This window comes from Tiliqua scincoides, chromosome 13 (assembly GCF_035046505.1).
Source record: "Tiliqua scincoides isolate rTilSci1 chromosome 13, rTilSci1.hap2, whole genome shotgun sequence".
NCBI classification, from domain to species: Eukaryota; Metazoa; Chordata; class Lepidosauria; order Squamata; family Scincidae; genus Tiliqua; species Tiliqua scincoides.
The window spans coordinates 15,743,757-15,755,362 of record NC_089833.1 but is presented as its reverse complement, the minus strand read 5'-3'; the positions used below and the strand labels follow the sequence as shown (position 1 = coordinate 15,755,362).

General features: G+C 47.5%; 1 pseudogene; it reads right to left on the bottom strand.

Annotated features, from left to right (window-relative positions):
• Positions 1-10,964: 10,964 nt before the first annotated feature.
• LOC136634011 (5S ribosomal RNA) lies at positions 10,965-11,079 on the bottom strand (annotated as a pseudogene).
• Between the last annotated feature and the right edge of the window lie 527 nt (positions 11,080-11,606).

Below are 11,606 nucleotides of genomic sequence, written 5' to 3'. Positions count from 1 at the left end.
TCTCTTCCTTTTTGAATCCAGGGAGCAGGAAAAGGGATGGAAGAAGCCAATGGGACCTCTCCAAGTTGTGTGTTGCAGGGGGGGGGGAGAGAACGTCCACAGGCACTGAAGTTACTGGCCCGGCCTGGGTGAAAAATATTCATGTGGAATTGCCATCAGACAAACCTAAACAAAACCACGTCAAAGCAGCAAAACCGCACGATTGCTGTAACATTTGTTTTGGCTCTTTGTAAAAATAAAAGCTGGTTGCGCACAGCAATTAAAAAAAAACACACCAAAAAAACGGCTGTCACTTCTCTTTAAATGTTACATCTGTCTTCATTTGTAAACAGTTAAGATGAGTCAAGGGGCAACGCCCTTGCGGGAAGGGGAGAGAGGCTGTTGGTGAACCATGGGTTGTGCTTGCACCCTGTTCCTCATCCAATTGGGAAACGGTCCACACTCTACACTTTCAGCCAGACCCCTTCCTGGCGCTCTCTCTCTCTCTCTCTCTTTCTGTGTTTTGCTTTTCTTGGAGGACAAACTGTTCAGCTGAAGCTGAGCTCCCCAAACATGAAGCCCTGCCTGGCTGCACACCAAAGGGGCAGCATCAAACCCACGCTTCCATGCTCAAGAATAAGTGGAGACTGGCCCTAAGCTTCCTCTTGCTGGGCTGCCTGTTTGCCACCTCTGAGGTCTTCCTCGGCCACAGCTATGGGCCTTTTCCACTTGGCTTGCAAAATCCGATCGGCTCCAGTGACACAGGCTCGCTCTGCCTTGAATGTTGGGTTTCTTAAATAGCCGAGATCAGTTCCTTGGAGGAAGTATTTAAAGGGGGGGGACCACCCACCGCTTCCAGTCTCAGCATCTCTTCCCCGTCCATGTCCTCATGTCTGACACACGGTTTAATCCCCGGCCGGTCTTCTATCTGCTGCGGGTTCCAGGTGCCCGCTCAGAATTTCAGAATCCGTCATAATTACAGAAGGCAGTGAGGGGAAAACCGCTTTAGCTTCAGGTCAGCTGCTGGAACAGCCTCTGCCCTCATTTCTTACTCAGTTCCAAATTGTTGATCTGCTCCCATCCTCTTACCATTGAAGTCCCCCCCCCCACATCTTGAATTAAGCCCTGAAGCCTATTAAGCTTATGGCACTCTGGCTTACAGCATGTCCCCACTTCTCTGGCATCCACTGTTGCACTCCTTGGGGGCTAAACCAGCTCAACACTTCCTCCAGAAGTTTTGCTCCAGGCCCTGGAATGTCTTCCCCGTCTTGGCATCAGGTTCTAAGGTAGTCAAGATTGTTTAAGGAATCCATGGGAGCCTGTTTGCTGGGGTGGAGAGGGTGGTTGTTGTGAAGGAAGGTGGTTGATTAATTTGCTGGGATGGTGTTGTGGTTTGGGAGTTGGACCTGAACTCGACAGGGCTGGCAAAGGACCTGCATCCGTCATAAGAACATAAGAACAGCCCCGCTGGATCAGGGCATAGGCCCATCTAGTCCAGCTTCCTGTATCTCACAGCGGCCCACCAAATGCCCCAGGGAGCACACCAGATAACAAGAGACCTGCAAGGCTTCCTGGGAATTGTAGTTTAAGAACATAAGAACAGCCCCACTGGAGCAGGCCATAGGCCCATCTAGTCCAGCTTCCTGTATCTCACAGCGGCCCACCCAATGCCCCAGGGAGCACACCAGATAACAAGAGACCTGCAAGGCCTCCTGGGAATTGTAGTTAAGAACATAAGAACAGCCCCACTGGATCAGGCCAGAGGCCCATCCAGTCCAGCTTCCTGTATCTCACAGCGGCCCACCCAATGCCCCAGGGAGCACACCAGATAACAAGAGACCTGCAAGGCCTCCTGGGAATTGTAGTTAAGAACATAAGAACAGCCCCACTGGATCAGGCCAGAGGCCCATCTAGTCCAGCTTCCTGTATCTCACAGCGGCCCACCAAATGCCCCAGGGAGCACACCAGATAACAAGAGACCTGCAAGGCTTCCTGGGAATTGTAGTTAAGAACATAAGAACAGCCCCACTGGATCAGGCCATAGGCCCATCTAGTCCAGCTTCCTGTATCTCACAGCGGCCCACCAAATGCCCCAGGGAGCACACCAGATACCAAGAGACCTGCAAGGCTTCCTGGGAATTGTAGTTTAAGAACATAAGAACAGCCCCACTGGATCAGGCCATAGGCCCATCTAGTCCAGCTTCCTGTATCTCACAGCGGCCCACCAAATGCCCCAGGGAGCACACCAGATAACACGAGACCTCATCCTGGTGCCCTCCCTTGCATCTGGCATTCTGGCACAGCCCATTTCTAAAATCAGGAGGTTGCACATACATATCATGGCATCTAACTCAGAATGGATTTTTTCCTCCAGAAACTTGTCCAATCCCCTTTTAAAGGCGTCCAGGCCAGATGCCATCACCACATCCTGTGGCAAGGAGTTCCACAGACCGACTACACACTGAGTAAAGAAATATTTTCTTTTGTCTGTCCTAACTCTCCCAGCACTCAATTTGAGTGGATGTCCCCTGGTTCTGGTGTTATGTGAGAGTGTAAAGAGCATCTCTCTATCCACTCTGTCCATCCCCTCAATGGGCTCACCTGGCCAGGGCAAGCCCCAAACCCTCAGATAACCACCGAACCCTGGCCAGGGCAACACTAGAACCTTCTGGTGGCGGCAGAAGCACTTATTGCACCCATCAGGGGATGAACAGGAGACACTATGAGGGGGGCTAACAGAGAGTCCCAATCTCCCTGGCGCTGGCCCCAAAGGAAAACTATATCCAAACCTCCATTCAGTCTTGAAGCCCACCAGGTGACCCTGAGCCAGAGAGCAGCTCTCAGTCACTCTAACCTACCTTGTAGTGCTGTTGTGAAGATAAAGCCACCTTTTCCCAGGAAGTCTTTGATGCCACGCCTGAGTCTCCATTCCCTCCTGTTACTGTCTGAGTGCATGTAATGGAAATGACTGCAAGTGCCCGCACCTGTTTAACCTTGATGGCATTCCCCTCTCCCCTCTGCCTCTTTGGATTTGGATTTCCAGTGCTCTAACCCACCGCTCTCCCCCCCCACCTCCACCTTCCTCTTCTGCTCTGTCCTCCACACTTCCTCTTGTGCCCTGTTGTCCATACTTCCTTTTTCAATCCTGGGAATGAGCAGATGCAGGTAAGGAAGAGCAACATTTGGGTCCCAGGAAGGAACCCTGCGCCTAGCCAATAATCCTGTGTCCTCCGGGCCAAGACTTTTACAACAGTTGCCATCCTACTACCCAGATAAAATAAATGCAGAGCACTAAGCTGTGTCCTGGGGCATGGAAACCATTTGCATATGTGCGAAAGGGAAGGGGCTGCGTTCCAGGAAGCCACAAGGGTGAGGCCCAGACTTGCTCCCTCTGCCCTAATACCTTGGCTTTGCTGAAAGTCAGCAAGACAAAAAACAGACCGCATTGCACCGTTCATTCTTTCCAAGCCCTCCGGGCTGCAGGAGAACCGGGGGAACGTGTTTGGGCCAGTCCACATTCCAGGCATGCAAGGCAAAAATGTGTGCCTCCACAAGACACAATTGTGTGAAAATGGGTTGGGCGTAGGGGACAGTTCCTCTCCAGCTTTTTTCCCCCCTTCCTATTCTTGCAAATAAAGGAGGGATGAGGTGCCCAATGAAACGCTCTAAGGGGGGGGTGTCAAGTAGACAGAGGAATTCCATTGCCAAAGCTATGAAGGAATGAAGAAAAGAACGAGAGGACCAGGGACCTCCTGCTCTTATATGGGCCCCCCAAGGTGTAGAGTCATCAGCCACAGGGCCGGCTTTAAGCCAGTTGGACCCACTGCTCCTGCCTGGGCTCTGCACCTAAGGGCCTCCCACGCGAGGGCAATCCCCTCTAGTCTTGTGAAACACAACATCTTGCAAATGACATTTTGAATCTTTTTTCTAAACAAAAAATGAAATCCACATTTGGACTAAATCATTTCAGTCACTCCAACAAGTGGTTTTGTGGCTATTTTCCTTTTCAACGGCAGTCTGCACATTTTGTTTGCATCCCTGTAGGCTGAGATGTATGCAGTTGGATGCTGCAGTGTGCTGAGATCCATTTGGCCCTTGAACTCACATGTACTTTTGAAGCGCGCTATTCTACGCTTTCCACATGCGCTGCCTCCGACGCATCCTCGGCATCACCTGGCAGGACAAAGTTCCTAACAACACAATCCTGGAACGAGCTGGAATCCCTAGCATGTATGCACTGATGAAACAGAGGCGCTTGCGTTGGCTCGGTCATGTTGTGAGAATGGATGATGGGCGGATCCCAAAGGATCTCCTCTATGGAGAACTCGTGCAAGGAAAGCGCCCTACAGGTAGACCACAGCTGCGATACAAGGACATCTGCAAGAGGGAGCTGAAGGCCTTAGGAGTGGACCCTCAACAGGTGGGAAACCCTGGCCTCTGAGCGGCCCGCTTGGAGGCAGGCTGTGCAGCATGGCCTTTCCCAGTTTGAAGAGACACTTGGCCAACCGTCTGAGGCCAAGAGGCAAAGAAGGAAAGCACATAGCCCGGGAGACAGACCAGGGACAGACTGCACTTGCTCCCGGTGTGGAAGGGATTGTCACTCCTGAATTGGCCTTTTCAGTCACACTAGATGCTGTTCCAGAACCACCTTTCAGAGCGCGATACCAGAGTCTTTCGAGACTGAACGTTGCCAACAATAATATTCTACCCTAGGGATATAATAGTGATATCTCTAAGGTTCTCCAGACCTTGGCTGTGAACCAACAAAAAGTATGTTTCCAGTTTGGCCCCGCAGCTCCAAAGGTGGGCCCAGATCAGACTGCTGGCATTTTACTGATCCAGTCAGGAAGTTGTACAGTATTTTGTCAAAGTGAAGACTGAGGGCTGGATCAGATGGACCTTCTCTTGAATTTGTCCTCTCCCACCCTTGCCCCACCCGCCCCATTTTACCCTTGTTGTCTTCACAACAATCCTGTGCGGAAGCAACGCTTCGGGGCAAGACAGTGAGAAGAGACTGTGCAGGATGACATCAAGGGTTCCGTTTTCATAAGGCAGTACCATTATGGGATTGGATCCAAGCCCTCTCTTGCACAGCCTTTGGAAGGTTGCTGCAACCCCCTGAAATGAGGCTGTGCCACCCCATGGGGTCACGACCCACAGGCTGAAAAACACTCCACCAAACCATGCAGTCTCATGGATTTGGGAGGTCCTGTTGTACAATGGCTGCGATGCTTTAGTCAAGTTTAATTTGGGATGCAAACTTAGATCTGTAGATTAATCAACTGAAGCTTCAGTTGATCCGTAGGCGAGGAAGCAATTTTAATTGGCGATGGCCCAGTTTAATCTCCAGGGCTGCACTTAAAGCTACTGGTTTATTTTTGGAGATGTTTTCTTTCTAGCAGAATATGGGGGAAATAGTTAAAGGTGGGCTTTGCTTTTGACAATGAGCGATAGCACTGCTTATTAAACCATAAGCAATCTGACTCTTCGTTCCTAATGTGGAGGCTTTAGTAATTTGCAAATATGCACCTCCGTTTAATTGATTGGTGAAAGATGATCAATTAGTTTAATAATTTGATAATGGGTCGACATACCCAATTTTTAATTTTAATTGTATTGTGCTTGATTGTAAGCCAGAAAGTTGGGAGGAGCGAATAAATAAACACACACACACACACACACACACACACACACACACACACACACACACACACACAACAAGGGGCAACACTATGAAGCTGTCTTTACTGCAAGTGCAATAATTTCATTATCTCCCCCCCCCCTCCTTTTCTCTTCCCTTCTTCATGGCCTCCACTGAGACGACTTTTTGATTGTAAGCTCTTTAGGGCAGGGATCTGATCTCTTCTTTGTCATGCTCTCTGCACAGTGACTTTTTGGGATCTTTATGCATCCCAACAAAACCAAAGAGTTGGCTCCTTAAAGATGCATATTCCAGCAGAAAATTCTACTGCTTGACTTGGTGACACACAGCTGGATTGGGGAGTCCAGATGTGCTGGCAAGCAAAGAGAACTTTGTGACCTTTCGCAGAGAAGACTCTCTCTCTCTCTCTCACTCTGTGTGCGTGCGTGCGTGCGTGCGTGTGTGTGTGTGTTGGCTTTCAAACCAATTCTAGAAAAGGGGTTGTGATCTCTTTAAGAGCAAGCCAAGAACCTGTGGCTCCCTGCTGGATTAGAATTTTTCCCCCTTTTTAAATATAATGTAGCAGAGGGAGGAAGATACTGTTTACTCAAGAGCTTTTCAAACCCCTTGCCAAAGGAGGATTGGATCTGATGTTGGGAGGGAGGTGACCCTGCTCATAACAGCCTGCCTGGCATAGCATTGCCTTTCCACTCACACAGGTTTGCTTGCAAAGGAGAGAGAGAGAGAGAGAGATTCAGCCACATCACCAAAACTGCAGGAGGCAAGATGCTTTGAAAATAAGCGGGAGGGGGGGTGTCTTCTTTTTAATGGGGAACAAGAGACTCTAAAATATGACTCCCCTTGCAGGGCTGTGATGGTTGACATTGTTCTGCTGCTCTCTGATGGGACCTGCCTTGATCTAGCCAGGGGTCTGCCTTCCCGCCTGCCTCTCTCTATCTCTCTGAGTGTCTAGTCAATTTCCTAATGGGGTAGCTCCCTTGACCTCCTTCTCCTCTTGCCCAAGGATGGGGGGGGGGGCAAAATCTGCTTGGTGGGTGAGAGCTCTTTACCCTTCCTTGTCTCCCCCTTCTTCAAGGTCACTGAAGGATGATGCAGCAACACAGAGCGAGAGAGCATATTAATCATATTAATTCCAACAAATCCAATGGGGGCTTCCTCCAAGGAATGTGTGTATACAGGGTGGTACTGCCTTGAGGGTGAACCTCACCAAAACAAGGAGCATTTCAGATTAACATAGGCCCCTACCAAATTAGGGGTTCTGTGCACCAAGAGATACTCTTAAAATAAGATTTTGCTATGGCCAATGAAATGCATCTTGGAGAGAGAGAGAGAGAGATTCTTTTAAATACTGTATTCTCATTAAGATGTGAATATATTCTGTAATTTCTTTTCTTTGTCTTTGTTTTTGATTCCCCCCCCCCCACAAACATGTTTAGGGTGCATGCAGGGAAAAGAAACCTCTGTTGCTTCACTTTAATTGTGTCCATCCCATTTGCATGGAGATTAAGCTCCTTGCATACCTATGCATTATTAATTTTCTAGGGGCTAGGGTCTCTCTCTTTCTCTGCAATTAAAAAAAAAAAAAACAATTTCATTTTCCACCTCCCTTCTTCTTCTTTTTTTCCCCCTCTACCACACAAGGCTTTTTTTTTTTCCTTCTGCAGATCTGCAGGTTGGTTTATAAAATATTTCAAACCATTTAATTGAAATGCACAGCACGCGACCAACAGCTCCATTAGTAGAATTAATTTGAATAGATGGCACTAAACACCCAGGGTGGGAGGGGGGGAGAGAGAGATGGGGAAAAAAAAAATTCTGTGTACATGCATCAACATATGAAGAAACCCACAAAATAATTTGGAATATTATTATTATTATTATTATTATTATTATTATTATTATTAACAGTATTTATATACCGCTTTTCAACTAAAAGTTCACAAAGCGGTTTACAGAGAAAAATCAAATAACTAAATGGCTCCCTGTCCCAAAAGGGCTCACAATCTAAAAAGATGCAAAAAGAACACCAGCAGACAGCCACTAGAACAGACAGTGCTGGGGTGAGGTGGTCCAGTTACTCTCCCCCTGCTAAAAAAAGGAGCACCCACTTGAAAAAGTGCCTCTTACCCAATTAGCAGGGAATAGCCTGCTAATAGCCTTCAATCTTCATAGCCTCTAATTCCAAAAGGGTCCCAGAAGCAACTTTAGTCCACATTACTTAAAAATTAAGGGTCTAAAATTCCATCATTCTATGATGCAGCATGCATATATATATATATATATATATATATATATATATATATATATATATATATATATATATATATATATATTACCCTGCCCCCATAACTCAAAAACTATAAGGTATAGAGAATTTTTATTCACACCAGTGATTTTACATGTGAGATAATCCAGTATAGCAGTTTTTATCAAAATCTGAGATGTAGTGGTTTAATTAAAAAATTAAAAATTATGGTGACCTTTCATGGAAAAACCCCAATGAAAAAGATAACACTGGTTACCCAGACCTCATTACTGATTGTGAAGGGGGCCCCATAACAGTTCAAGCACCTCCCAAATGTAGGTCTATTATTAAGATCGATAGGGCACAATCCTAACCCACTCTCCAGCACCGACACAAGGGCAATGCAGCTCCGAGGTAAGGGAACAAACATTCTGTTAGCTTGAGGAGGCCTCAGTGGTGCCACCCAACTGCAGGATGCAGTACATGCCCCACACATAGTGGGTTAGGATTTGGGCCATAGATAGATAGATAGATAGATAGATAGATAGATAGATAGATAGATAGATAGATAGATAGATAGATAGATAGATAGATAGATAGATAGATAGATAGATAGATGAGGATTTTGCTGAAGTTCTGTAGAAAAAAAGGTAAAGTTGCAGGAAGTTTAAATGAGAACAAAAAGGGAAAATGGGAAAAAGGTATTGAAACTCTTAAAGGAGAACTGTGATGGGAAAAAGGGGAGTGTGGGGTAATGACATTCAGGGTGTTTTAAACTGTCCTTGGCTCAGCGGGAACAGCAGCCTAATCCCAGCTGTGCTCCAGTAAAGCTGCAATATTGGTGGGTTTTGAAATGATATTGTTGCTGATGTGGTGTGCATGAGAGCATCTTGGATTCAGAACAGGAGCTGAGCCTGTATTCCTCTCACCCACCCCCCATGGATAAATTTGCACTCTGGATGAATGAGAGAGAACCCTTGTGTTCTTATCAGGGCACAACAGGAGCACATTGGTCCATTTAAAGTTGCTTCTTCTTTTCTTTTTGAGTCTTTCCATGCTGAATGTGCTTCTCAGTCCTATTGATCGTCATCATCATTGTGGCTGGCCTTCTGAGAGTGGAAGCAGCACCCCAAATTCTGGCCCCTTACCTAATGTGCCAGCCCCCACTCCTCCCACTCTCCAATGCTCTAGCTCAGCACACTCCTTCCTTTTCTTCTCTCACCCCCCTTTTCCTCTTCCAATCCAGGGAGTAGAAAGAGGAGGAAGCAAGGAGGTGCCCCATTCCAGTCTGGTACCTGAGGCGACCACTTCAGTTGGTCTCATGGATGGGCCAGCCCTGATGATCACCACTCACTCTTTGCAAAATGAAGTGGCAGGCCCCTGCCCTGAGGGGCTTACAATCTAAATATTTATTTATTTATTATTTATTTATTTTATTAATTTATACCCCGCCTTTTTGCCCAGCGGGCACACAAGGTGGCTTACAAACACCTTAAAAATACATTAAAAAACAATTTACAATAATTAAAAAATCTAAAAACAAACAAACTGTGGATTTTCATATAAAAAGCAAGATGCAAGAACGCCAGCCAGCCTGTCAACAATTAAAAGCTTTCTGAAATAAAAAGGTCTTCAGTCCACGCCAAAACGTTAGCAATGAGGGAGCAGTTCTCAGTTCTAAGGGGAGGGTATTCCACAGTTCGGGGGCCACCACCGAGAAGGCCCTCTTCCTGGCCGCCGCCCCTCTCACATCTCTTAGTGGCGGCACAGTCAAAAGGGCCCCCCCAGATGATCTAAGAGCACGGGCAGGATTGTAGGGAAGGAGGCGGTCCCTCAAATACCCCGGACCCGAGCCGTAAAGGGCTTTAAAAGTCAGAACTAGCACCTTTAAATGGGCCCGGAACAGAACCGGCAACCAGTGTAGCTGCCGGAGCAACGGCTCGACAGAGTCAAACCGACGTGCCCCAGCAACCACACAAGCAGCCACATTCTGTACTAGTTGTAAATTCTGGACCGTCTTCAAAGGCAGCCCCACGTAGAGCGCACTGCAATAATCTAATCTAGATGTCACTAGGGCGTGGGTTACTGTGGCCAGGTCCGCACAGCTCAGGTACGGTCGCAGCTGGCGAATCAGCCGAAGCTGAGCAAAGGCTCCCCTGGCCACCGCAGCCACAAGGCTGACATAAATAACTGACACAAGGCTGACAACAGAGAAAGGGGAAGGGAACCAGAGGAAGAATAGTCAGTTATTTCAGTTATATCTACTTAAGTTGAGTTAACAACAACAACAACAGTATTTATACACCGCTTTTCAACAAAAAGTTCACGAAGCGGTTTACAGAGAAAATCAAATATCTAATGGCTCCCTGTCCCAAAAGGGCTCACAATCTAAAAAGAAGCAACACCAGCAGACAGCCACTAAAAATGACACTGCTGGGGTGAGGTGGGCTAGTTACTCTCCCCCTGCTAAATAAAAGAGGAGCACCCACTTGAAAAAGCACCTCTTAACCAGTTAGCAGGGGTTAAACCCCTAGGGGTTAACCTAGGCAGGGGTGCTCAATAGGTGGATCGTGATCTACCGGTAGATCGCGAGGCAAAATGGGTAGATCGCGGAGCCCTGTCTCTCCAAACTGCTAATATGTCAGTTTCCTCTAGTGACTAGACGAAACTGACATATTTAGCTGACACTGAAACTGACACTTTAGCTGCTCTTCAGAAACTGACAAAACTGACTAGACTCCAGCAGGGGCTCCATACATTAAAGGGGGTGTCTGTCAGACGCTTCCTTCCCCCCTGGTAGATCTCCGGGCCTTGCTGGGTTTCAAAGTAGCTCTCGAGCCAAAAAAGTGTGAGCACCCCTGACCTAGGGGCTCAGTTTGCCACTTTCAACTAGGCTACTCAGAGGCGCCTTTTAAGCAGGTTGTAAGGGGAGGTGGAGTGTTGGGACTCAGTGACGTCATCAGGACACGTGCTCAGGTGCTGCCTTTGAAGGTTTTTTTCCAATAATGAGAAAGGATAAGTCTCAGCGGGTGGCAAGCTGGTGGTTGGCAACCTTCAGTCTCAAAAGACTATGGTATAAGCCTACAGCACCCGGTATTCCCAGGCGGTCTCCCATCCAAGTACTAACCAGGCCTGACCCTGCTTAGCTTCCGAGATCAGACGAGATCGGGCATGGAAAGACTATGGTATAAGCCTACAGCACCCGGTATTCCCAGGCGGTCTCCCATCCAAGTACTAACCAGGCCTGACCCTGCTTAGCTTCTGAGATCAGACGAGATCGGGCATGGAAAGACTATGGTATAAGCCTACAGCACCCGGTATTCCCAGGCGGTCTCCCATCCAAGTACTAACTAGGCCTGACCCTGCTTACCTTCTGAGATTGGGCATGTGCAGGGTAACAGTGCAAGCTGAGAAGTTTGCCAAGGGGCAAATGTTCTCTAAGCCATTGCTTTTACCAAGGGCTAACTGAAAAGCTACCTGAGAGTCATGTAACATTAAGACTGTAATCCTGTGCAGATTCACCTGGGCGTTTACTCCTATTGACAACAGTGAGATTTACTTCTGAGTAAACATGCATCGGTTAGCCCTCCAATACGCCTGACCTGAGATTTTTTTCCAGCTTCCATTCTTCAAATGCTGTATGCTCCCTCCCCCCCTTTTATCGCAAGCCTCTTTTGAGAGTTTGGAATGAAACGAGCTGGATTGGAAGGAACGTCAATT